Genomic DNA, 12724 nt, shown 5'->3' on the forward strand with positions numbered 1-12724 from the left:
TCTGTTACAGGGGAAAGGAGCGGGGAGTTTGGGGGGGAATGGAACAGCCTCCCTGTTTCTCTGTGAGGGTGGGGGGTAGTGTTCTGTGCTATTTTCTGATTGCAAATACTTGCATAAGATTGCAAATATTGTATATTTGGTACATATTTATTGCTCCCATTGCAGAGTGTAGTTTTTGCTTCATAAATACAGCTTCCATTTGCTTCCAACTGAGCTGGTTGTGCTTGGTTAATGTAATGGGAAATTCCAACCCACTACATATGGCTTCAAGGGATGTTTCAAGAAGACAGTGTCTTAGTAAGTCATAACTCCTTGTTTTGATGTCCACATGTTTAGCATCCTGTCCATGTGGGAGATTTGTCCTGATACCAGCAGGTCATATCAAAGGAAAAGCAGCAATGAGCAAACAAAGAGTTATTACAGCTTTTGGAAATTTGGGATTTGTTCACTGTGTGGCATTATTGTAGAATAAAGCATTCCCACTGTTGTGTGAGCATTTGAATAATTATTGGCCAAACCCTAATCCAATCTCCTGAGGGATCCCTAGCCATGTGTCTCTTTTGAGCATGTGCTTGAACATTTCTTTCAAGACAAAACAAGAGTGACGATGCAGAGGAGAAGGTTGTTTTCTAAAATGGAGCTGGAAAGTGAACTGCTGGTGAAAGCCAGCCAGCCAGTAGGGTGGCTAACAAAATTCCTAGGTTTAGGTGCTAAAAAGGATCTGAGGTTTTCTTTATACTTTAGATTCAAAATGTGAGGTCTAGGGATCATGCCATGGCCCCACTGAACTCTACTGTCTCAAGAGGAGGCTGCTTCACCCAGGGGTAGTTCTCAACCACAGAAACAGTTAAGCTTCGTTGATTTTACTGTTGGTAGACTTGAATAACATACAATATTCCTCAACATGCCTCATCTGAGTTACTTTAAGACAATGCAAGGATCATTTTCCCTGTTTTCTTTTTCCTTTGAGTAGAATGATATTTGATATACTACTCTATTATCAGCAGGTGGTATACTATACATCTTTACAGCCACATTCACATCACAGCGTACAGAGTGTACACAGTGTACACATAAGACTTCATGTAAATCAGTCTTAAGATCATCATCTAAAACCTATTTAAATGATTGAACATTTGGCTAAGGCAGACAAGTCCTGCACTGATCATTAGTATTTGTTCCTGATGCATTACACAGATGTCAGTGATATTCAGTGCTTTTGGACTAAGCAGTAACGTTTTGAGCTACAGCTGAACAACGTTGCATCATTTGTTCATGTTTTTTTCCATCTGTTTGAACCATGCCATCCTTCTCAATTGTACCTGCCTCTGCATTTTTTCCAGATATTAAGTCCTTCTTAAGGCCTCAATAGTTACACACTAAGCTGTGCCCTCTTTACTACTGAAGATTTTCCCCATTTCATCCTGAAGTTGACTTCATTTCACCGAAGCTGGGATTGGGTGTGACGGAATGGGATGGGATGGGATGGGATGGGATGGGATGGGATGGGATGGAATAGAATAGAATAGAATAGAATAGAATAGAATAGAATAGAATAGAATAGAATAGAATAGAATAGAATAGAATAGAATAGAATTAAGCAGGTTGGAAAAGACCTTCAAGATCAGCAAGTCCAACCCATCAACCAACACCATCATATCAACTAAACCATGACACCAAGTGCCACATCCAGTCTCTTCCTAAACACCCCCAGTGATGGTGACTCCACCACCTCCCCGGGCAGCACATTCCAATGACCAATCTCTCTCTCTATGAAGAACCTTCTCTCACCTTGAGCCTAAACCTCCCCTGGTGCAGCTTGAGACTGTGTCCTCTTGTTCTGGTGCTGGGTGCCTGGGAGAAGAGACCAACACCCCCCTGTCTACAACCACCCCTCAGGCTGTTGTGGAGTGCAATAAGGTCTGCCCTGAGGATCCTCTTCTCCAGGTTAAACAACCCCAGCTCCCTCAGCTGCTCCTCATAGGGCTTATGCTCCAAACCACTCACCAGCTTTATTGCCCTTCTCTGGACAGGTTCCAGCAAGTCAACATCTTTCCTAAATTGAAGGGACCAGAACTGGGCACAGTACTCAAGGTGTGGCCTAACCAGTGCTGAGTACAGGTGTACAATGACTTCCCTGCTCCTGCTGGCCACACTGTTCCTGATGCAGGCCAGGATGCCACTGGCCTTCTTGGCCACCTGGGCACACTGCTGGCTCATATTCAGCCAGCTGTCAATCAGTACCCTCAGGTCCCTGCCTGGTCAGTCTCCAGCCACTCTGACCCCATCCTGTAGCACTGCATGGGGTTGCTATAGTATTTACTGATTAGTATTATCCTGACAATGCATAATTTTTATTTTAAATATGGATTTAGCAAAAAAGTACCTTGAAAGTTTCAGCACACCATGCACCTTCTTATGGGCTTCATAAATTTCCATTTTCCTTGGGCTTTTCCCCTTGTTCCAATGAAAATATCAATTCTAACTTGAACAATATTGACCAATTCTATTGAATGTCCGAAATTTCCAGAACTGTGTGAGAGGGCTTTTCCAATCATCTTCAATAGTGTTTGTACATCCAGGAAAAAAAAGTAAAATGAGTACAGGAAGTTTGAGATACTGCTTATTATGATGCCATAGCAAAAATGGTGAAGAGAAGCCCATGTCACCTGTGTCAGGGTCCTCTCTTAGCCACTATCCTGAACTTCTGTGCATTAACTCATTTCTAGTGAGAGCTGAATGGTGAGTAGCCTGCTGCTACATTAATGTATCACAATATCATAGTATCACAGTATCACCAAGTTTGGAAGAGACCTCAAAGATCATCAAGTCCAACCTGTCACCGCAGACCTCATGACTACTAGACCATGGCACCAAGTGCCACATCCAATCTCCTCTTGAACACCTCCAGGGATGGTGACTCCACCACCTCCCTGGGCAGCCCATTCCAATGACAAATGACTCTCTCTGGGAAGAACTTTCTCCTCACCTCGAGCCTAAGCCTCCCCTGGTGCAGCTTGAGACTGTGTCCTCTTGTTCTGGTGCTGATTGCTAGAGAGAAGAGACCAACCCCTTCTGGCTACAGCCTCCCTTTCAGGTAGTTGTAGAGAGCAATGAGGTCTCTTCGGAGCCTCCTCTACTCCAGTAGGCAATCCCAGCTCCCTCAGCCTCTCCTCACAGGGCTGTGCTCCAAGCCCCTCCCCAGCTTTGTTGCCCTTCTCTGGACACGTTCCAGCAAGTCAACATCTTTCCTAAACTGAGGGGCCCAGAACTGGACACAGGACTCAAGGTGTGGCCTAACCAGTGCTGAGTACAGGGGCACAATGACTTCCCTGCTCCTGGTGGCCACACCGTTCCTGTGTGACCACACACACACCACCCAGGCATAGTGCTGGGTCATGTTTAGGCAGCTGTCAATCAGCAGCAATTTATTAATGGAATGTAATTTATTATTTCATCAGAGATCTATTAAAGAGCTATTGATACAAATGTATTTATAGCTCAGTATGTAAAGTTGTATATTCGCTTCACTTAGCTGCAATTAGCAGAGGCAATGCCAATTAAAACTTAAACTTAAAAATATAATGAGTGGATGATTAGTTTCATCTTCCTTGTGTTTTTCGAACTGCTACCTGCAGTTCCTATAGTGGTCCAGGCCACTAATAAATTCAAGGTCAAACTGTGTTACTTTTCTTAAAAATAAGAGAGAAATGAGGTCGAGGATTTAGAAATATCATCAAGGACCCTAACAGATTTACTGACCTTTATTCTTCAGATGGGTTAGTAGTCATTATAGTGCTGTGAATGTTTCCTTAAATAATTCAGGGGCCATTGCTTGATGCCTAGAGGCACTTCATCAAGGTTCTGTAAAGCTAGCAAAACATTGATAAATATGGACACTGCTCAGAAACAGAACAGCCAAAATTGTCCCTCTGCTATATCCCAGGTAGATATATTTAAGTTTCTGCTCATCTGTTAAAACATGCTTCTGAATCATTAGTTCAATAATGATGTTTCCTGAAGCAGAAAAACATGGTGACAAAAAACTCATTTATGTATCTCCTCACACTGAGGACATTTTTCTACTTTTATTTTAGCAAAACTCCTTTTAGGAATAGAATAGAATAGAATAGAATAGAATAGAATAGAATAGAATAGAATAGAATAGAATAGAATAGAATAGAATAGAATAGAATAGAATAGAATAAGAATAAGAATAAGAATTAACCAGGTTGGAAAAGACCTTTGAGATCATCAGCTTCAACCCAACACCATTGTATCAACTAAACCATGGCACCAACTGCCCCATCCAGACTCTTCCAAAACACCTCCAGTGATGGTGACTCCACCACCTCCCTGGGCAGCACATTCCAGGGGCCAATCTCTCTTTCTGTGAAGAATTTCTTTCTAACATCCAGCCTGAACCTCCCCTGGTACAGCTTGAGACTGTGTCCTCTTGTTCTGGTGCTGGTTGCCTGGGAGAAGAGACCAACCCCCACCTGTCTACCACCTCCTTTCAGGTAGTTGTAGAGAGCAATAAGGTCTCCCCTGAGCCTCCTCTTCTCCAGCCTAAGCAACCCTCAGCCTCTCCTCTCAGGGCTTATGCTCCAAACCCCTCACCAGCTCCAAACCCTTCACAAGCAACCTGATGAGAAAAAAACTGTAAAGACAAGTCATATCTTGAACCACATCGTGGCCATATGCGAAGTAAAAATAAAACTATAGAGTTTAGTGTGAAATATTGAACTTCTAATTAAACTTGTGTGAGTAATGTCACTTTTCACAGGTAATGTAAAAATTGGTTTAAAATATTATGTAAAAAGGTATGTGGAAAAAAAATGTGATGAATCATATCCATTCCCCTTTTGTATACGTTTGAGAAAGAGTCTCATAAAGAAGGCCTTCGAGTACGACATCTGTATTCCTATGGCTTTTCCAATGACAGGGTCCTGAAGTCCAGGTGTCCAATATTGCCCACACTTCTGCCACATGACTTATATGAAGACAAGCAGTGAGCAGAAGCCATGAACTAGGATTTCTACTTATGGATTACTGACTTCTCAAAACCCACCCATGTCGATATTAAAAATGTGTTACAAGTAACAAAGGACATAAAAGATAACAGAAAAAAAACAGTGTTTAACAATTTGAATAGAAGAAATCTAATGTGTAGGCAATAGCTTAGAGGGAAAGAAGAAAAAATCTTCAATCTTTTTATTTTTGCTTCACTTTTCATATCAAAAAAGCCACTGGTGACCAGATGTTCAGTACATGGAAATTACAAGAGTATAGGAAGAAAACCAGAATAGGAAAAGAACAGGTGAAAGAACATTTGGATAGGTACATGTGAGAGTTGGGATTGTTTAGCCTGGAGAAGAGGAGACTCAGGGGAGACCTTATTGCTGTCTACAACTACCTGAAGGGAGGTTGTAGCCAGGAGGGGGTTGGTCTCTTCTCCCAGGCAACCAGCACCAGAACAAAAAGACACAGTCTCAAGCTGAACCAGGGGAAGTTTAGGTTTGAGGTGAGGAGAAAGTTCTTCACAGAGAGAGTTGTTAGCTCTTGGAATGTGCTGCCCAGGAAGGTGGTGGAGTCACCATCCCTGGAGGTGTTCAAGAGGGGATTGGACGTGACACTTGGTGCCATGGTTTAGTCATGAGGTCTGTGGTGACAGGCTGGACTGGATGATCTTTGAGGTCTCTTCCAACCTTGGTGATACTGTGATACTGTGATAATTGCAGTGTTCCCTGAGGGGGAATTCCCCTGCTCTGGTGTTTAGGAAGAGATTGGTCCCTTCTCCCAGGCAACCAGCACCAGAACAAGAGGATACAGTCTCAAGCTGCACCAGAGGAGGTTTAGGCTGGATATTAGGAAGAAGTTCTTTATAGAAAGAGTGATTGGCCATTGGACTGGGCTGCCCAGGGCAGTGGTGGAGTCAGCAACACTGGAGGTGTTTAGAAGAGACTTGATGGGGTGCTTGGTGCCATGATTTAGTTGGTTAGATAGTGTTGGGTGATAGGTTGGACTTGATGATCTCAAAGGTCTTTTCCAACCTGGTCTATTCTATTCTATTCTATTCTATTCTATTCTATTCTATTCTATTCTATTCTATTCTATTCTATTCTATTCTATTCTATTCTATTCTATTCTATTCTATTCTATTCTATTCTATTCTATTCTATTCTTCCTCCAACCACCCTGCTGTGAGCAGGGACATCTGTCCATAGGTCACACTGCTCAAAGCCCTGTACAACCTGACCATGAACACTTCCAGGGATGGGGCAAGCTCAGCTCTGGGTAACCTGTTTCAGTCTCTCACCAACATCATTATAAAGAATTTCTACCTTATGTCCAATCTAAATCTACCCTCTTTCAGTTTAAAGCCATTGACCCACCTTTGCTGTGGCCCTGGGCCCACTCCAGCAGGTTCATGTATGTCTTATACTTAAACACATATGGCTTTTCCCAATTTTTGTGCTGGTTTTGTGTCTACCCAGGACCTCAGGCTACTGAATTTCACAAAGGAGTTAGGTCTGCCATATATAGATAATAACATGAGAAGTCCAGGTAATCAGACTCATGTACTGAGTAAGGTGTAGATTGACACTTTGCACATGCTTGATTTCTCCATCCATGATTGGCCATTGGCATTATGCCCAGAAACATAAAGAAAGACCTTAATTTTTTAAGCTAGAAAGGAGACATCGAACTGAGGGACAGAATGGCAGCTGTAAGTGCTAAAAGCAGACAACAACAACAAAAAAGAATCCTTTATGAGGAACAACAATCAACTACTCCCCACGTTCTCTGCTACTAGCTGATGTAGCTAACTCACATCACATTAGAATCTGTATAATAAAACTTTCTACAACGTGCTATCCAAAACTTACTTTCTTGAATGATTCAGTAGGTCAACTTGACATTTATCTGAGCACAGATCTCTTTTCTTGCTAGCTATTAATTTCTAGCTGAAGTAGCACAGCCTGAAGTTTCTAGGCCCCTCAGTTTAAGAAGGATGTTGAATTGCTGGAACATGTCCAGGAAAGGGCAACAAAATTGGTGAGGGGCTTGGAACACAAGCCCTATGAGGAGAGGCTGAGGGAGCTGGGGTTGCTTAGCCTGGAGAAGAGGAGGCTCAGGGGAGACCTTCTTGCTCTCTACAGCTACCTGAAGGGAGGTTGTAGAAAGGTGGGAGCTGGTCTCTTCTCCCAGGCAACCAGCACCAGAACAAGAGGACACCATCTCAAGCTGCACCAGAGGAGGTTTAGGCTGGAGGTTAGGAAGAAGTTTTACACAGAGAGAGTGATTTGCCATTGGAATGGGCTGGCTGAGGAGGTGGTGGAGTTACCATCACTGGAGGTGTTCAGGAGGAGACTTGAAGGGTGCTTGGTTGCATGGTTTAGTTGATTAGGTCATGTTGGGTGATAGGTTGGATGTGCTGATCTTGAAGGTCTCTTCCAACCTGGTCTATTCTATTCTATTCTATTCTATTCTATTCTATTCTATTCTATTCTATTCTATTCTATTCTATTCTATTCTATTCTATTCTATTCTATTCTATTCTACTCTATAAGCAGCAATATTGCCTGCTAATGGTTAGCCAAATTCATTTTACCACACTTCTTTACTTTCACAAGCATTGGTAATACAATTTAATTACTGTCTTGACTGTAATCAAACTTACAAAGAAATATTTCCACTTTGAATTTTTAGTAATAAGTAGCCACAACAACATTTTTGCTGTTTCTATGCTTTGAGGTGTTAGTAGCCACAGGAAGAAAACATGAAAAAAGCCCAAGCCAATCCCTCTTTCCAATCAATCTTTAGCTATTTCCACAATTAAGAAAGGAGCTGATAAAATGCTGGCAATTAATTGTTTGGTCCTGCTGAGATGCATCATTTTATCCTAGGGGAGCATGTATCTTGGGAAACAATTCTATTTAGTAACCAAGTGATATGGTTTGATTTATGCATGAAAAGTGTATGAATTTTATTTACAAATGGATTTCAGCAGGATGTGGCTCACAACCTTGTGTAATCAAACTGAAAAGGCTTATAACTATTTTTGAGTAGAATAAGTGGGACTTTTCTATAGCTCTGATCCACTGATAAAAGCTCAAGATTTCCATTAATGTCACCTGTCACCAGTTTCTCAAAAGGTTTCTTGCTTTCAGTTGCTTTGCCTACCCTAAGAGAGATGATTTTGCTAAGGCTTATACAATACACTAGCTGACTGTAATTAGTACTGTTGTTTTCTTTTAACATTTTCTATCTTTCTGCTAATACCCTCCTCTTGTCAGGAAAACACCACAGTGGTTTCAAATCAGAAATAGCCTGACATTTCTCAGATATAGGCAAAAAAACCCTTAAAGAGTAATAGAAACCCTAAGATGTTCTAAGCTCATTCTGAAGGTTGATGCAGAAGCTGAATCAGGTTGAGGATGCCTGTTTGGACTACAAGCTCCTTGTAGTAGTGTCTACTGTCAGAAGACGATCTCCAGGATTCTCTCAAGGATGGTGCTTCCAAGCAGCAGTGCAAGATAAGGTGATGGGGAGAGGCTGGATTAAGGTCCAAGTAAAATTTAGCTAATATTGGTTGTGACACAATTTGAGGGAGCAGTATAGGCAAGAGATCTGTTTGGCTGGACCAAGATTAGCTGTCCACTGCTGTGCGTTGCTACCTTTGAAGAGTAATCAGAGCAGATAGGAGTTTCTATCTCTGATTTAGCTGGGAGGAGCTTTAGATTTCCTGTGATTCACTCCCATCCTGGCTGTGTAACAGAAGCAGAAAGTTCCTACACTCTTGTCAAATTCATATAACAAACTTCATTGGCCTTATCAGCATCATGCCTAACACAATGTGTTTTTTCAGTGTGGTCTCTAAAATCATCCATACAGCTTGAGACTGGGGGGCAATAGTCTGCAGAAGGGCACTGGAATTTCAGCTCCAATTATAAGGCTTTAGTCATAATTCACTATTATATGGAGGGTGTCACACACCTAAGAATTTAAACAGTAGCTTTCAGAAACATCACTCAGGGGATACTGCCTAAGCCACAAATTCAATGGTTGCTACACTGAAAATATGCAGTGCAACTACGAAAGGGTTAACGGCTTACTGAAATTGAAGTATTGTTCTTAATGGAAGCAAATCTCCGTCTGCTTTCACAGTGTGAACAGGGAAAATTATGGTACTATCCTTGCCATCCTTTTTTCCTTCTCCTCTGATGCATTATAACAGCATCTAAAGAAAGAATTAGCCAGCACATGGCTTTTTGTATTATGCAAACTGAACTTTTCAAATTCTGAAGGATGTCAGCAAAACTTGTCAGCCTTGTACATGGATCATTACCATTTCTGAAAGGTGAGAGTCACAACTGCATATTGCAGGTTAGCTGCTTTCTCTCTCTCCCTCTTTGCTTCTTCCCTGCTTCCTTGCCTTTCTCAACTATTTTCTGTTTCAGTTTGTTGGGTTTTTTTTTAATATATTTTATTTGTGTGTATCAGCCTACTGCTTCTTCAGCCATCATGTGGTACCTAATTATTCCTATATATTGTACAGGAGGTTTGGGAATGTAAGACGACAATCTCCAGCCCATTCTTGGAGCCTGACACCCAAACTTCCATGTTTGTCAGAAGTGAACACAGCAGAACCTGAGGCCCTTCATTAAAAAATGAACAAATGAAATGCTTGGAAGTGACACTTCCATCTATCCTTGTGAGTCTGTTCCAGCAATTGGACCTGAAATGATTCTTCCTGACTTCAAGGGGCTTGGAATCAGGTACCAGGCACTCAGAGACCATTTTGCACAGATGTATGCATTGCTTTCTGATTTTCTAATGGAAGCATCAAGCAATTAGAGACTGTGATATATTAATTCTGTGTTAGTAGAGGAGCATCACAGAGAGCAGAATTTTTCCTATAACTGTTAACAAAGCTAGAAGACTTCTCTCCTTTTAAAATTTCACAAGTGGATTTTGTTTTAATATGCAGTAAGTTTTAATTATTATTACCTAATTGCAAAGTGACTACTCTTCTCTGCCATGTGTATCAGATGTTGAGATATAACAACAAAAAAGTTTTAGGAAATCTCAGGTGCTTTTATTGAAAGATGAACTTTCTTCACAGACAATAACTTTAGCTCTCATTAATTTATCAATTAATACACATTGAACTGTACAGTATTTGGGAAATATGGAGGGTAAGTACTGTAGATGAAAGTTGTATAGAAATTGAGCATCATGCAGGTTACAGAAATGCTCCCAAAACCAGAAGGTATTACGGAATAACACTGGTAAAAGGTTCAGTAATTGTTAAAAACCATAAACCATCAAAACAGCTTTGTGGGGACAAAGATATTCTGGAATATTCTTTTTTTTTTTTTCCCATTTACAGCTGCCAAGCAATCTGACTTCTGTGCAGACCTGACCACTGGGGAACATCATCCACCCCAGGAGCTCTGGGGCAGCAGGGTGTCTCCATCAGGGCAGCCAGCATCCTACTGCGAATGGCAAGGCAAGACACTGGACTTCTGTGCATCTAAAGGATCACTAGAAGCCATCCAGTCCTGCCAGCACCTGCACATAACATACAAGTCCTTTGATTGTTCTATTTAGTATGTAAACTGGCTTGGTATCTATATCTAATAACAAAGCTGCAAGATGCAGGGTATAAAGCTTTTATCACTATACTATTCCTGAGCTGCGGTGCTACATTGCTCCTCAGCAAGTCCTTGGGCTACAGGTGGTTGGCTTTAAAATCTTTCTAGGGATACCTACATTCTTTCTAGGGATACCTCACCCCATTCCATTGTGGCTCCTGCCAGTGTTTCCCTTCCACTCATTGAGGTGCAGGATGGAGAAGGCAAACCTGGTTTTGATTAGGTGAGAGCAAAGGTGGTGGTGTTGCCACAATGCTGAGCTGGTGGTGCTTGCAGTTCAGTCTCTCTTGCCAATCCTTGATGTCCTTCTTCCTTGCTGTAGCTCAGACACCAAATGGAGAAGGGCCTTGGGGAGAGTTCTGCAGAGCAAACACCTCTTCATCTGCCTGCTGCTCACACAGAAAGTCTGATCCAATGCACATAAGAGAAGGGGGAGAAAAAGCCAGGCTTCTCAAGCCATGACTGACATCATGGCTGCACCGGGAGACATACGAGAGGTTCATTGCAGCACAAGATTCAGCCCCAGATTAAAAACTCTCCCCTATTCTAAACAAGTAAGACTCCTGGAGTAAACAGATACAAATATTTCCTTTTAAAAACATATAAGGGGATTTACACTGCAAGATTCATATGACTGTCCAGTTATAGCAAAAGTACAGTCAAGAACCTTTTTCCAGGGTTCACTTCTTTGTGGTTTCTGGTAATCTAAAAACACATCTTCCAAGAGCAAAGTGAAAATAAATTAAATATAGCATGGCCATAGAAAAGGAGAACAAAGCTCTGGCACATGTCCCCTAATGGCAAATGCTCCATTTAATTCATCAGGAATGGGACCACAAATAAATAGCAAGTCATAAATAATTCTTATACACCAATACAATAAACTAATTAGACTCCACTCAAACAAGGAAACAACCCACACCATTTCATATGAAAATTATGCACAATGTAATTTATAAATAGTTAAGGTAGCCATCATATATTAATCAACTCTTAAAATAGATACATCTCTGCCCTTTGTCACGATACACTGGACAAAGCAATTAGTACAACAGCAACATATGACAAAGCACATATTCCAATGGCAGTTAATATGATGCTCTATGCCTGCAGTCAGAGTCAAATCCATCTGTTGGGTACCCAGAGAGCAAACCTCTGTGAAATTTGGTATTTTTCTGCATTTCAATACTCCCAGGAGATCAAATTCTAGCAATGTTAACCTCTGCAATGCAGAGCTGTTCATTTTGACTTAAACAGTTCTTAAAAGCTTAAAGAATACATTAGCAATAATAAAATTCCACTCCAAGGCTGCGTCTGACTTACTCTTTGCACTTTCAAAAAGCAATGAAAAGAGAAAAATCCTGGTGAAACTCTACAGTCCCACTACTACCAACTCATTTATTCATGGCTGGTTTCCATACAGAATACAATCTGTCAAAAAATTCATGCTTGATTGTTTCAGTTTTGTCACAGATTTTGCTACATTAGAACAGTTAAGATGTGGGTCACTGAGGGTTTTTTTATACCTCTTCATTTCCTTTCGATAGCTTATCAATATGGCCCAAGGGATGAATGCACAGATCCCTCCCTTCTCTCTTTGCATATTATTTTCTACACACACAGACTGTAGTGAAAATATTTTTTTTTGACAGAGAAGTCTTAATTAAACATTTTTAATTTCTTTCTTGCTTAGTAAAGTATTTTACAAGATTCATAGAATTGTTTCTGTTGGAAAACACCTCTAAGATCATCAAATCCAACCATCAACCTAGGACCACCGTGGCCACATCCTGAAGTGCTGTGTCTGCATGATTCTTTAACACCTCCAGGGACAATGATTCCACCACCTCCCTGTGCAAGTTATCTGCCTTGAAAAAAATAGTTTAGAGAAATTCTGTTCAATATTATGCAGAGGTTCAGATGTGATGGACCTTTTACATCTTTTCTCTGATGTCATGAGTATGTCAAAAAGTAAAGCAAGTGAGATGCTGGTAATTATCCAGCACAAACTGAACTTCAGCTTACACTGAAAACTGTATCACATGCTGCAGTTGACAAATTCT

Source organism: Melanerpes formicivorus, unplaced genomic scaffold (assembly GCF_026170545.1).
Source record: "Melanerpes formicivorus ecotype bairdi unplaced genomic scaffold, bMelFor1.0.p_v2 SCAF_3, whole genome shotgun sequence".
NCBI lineage: Eukaryota > Metazoa > Chordata > Aves > Piciformes > Picidae > Melanerpes > Melanerpes formicivorus.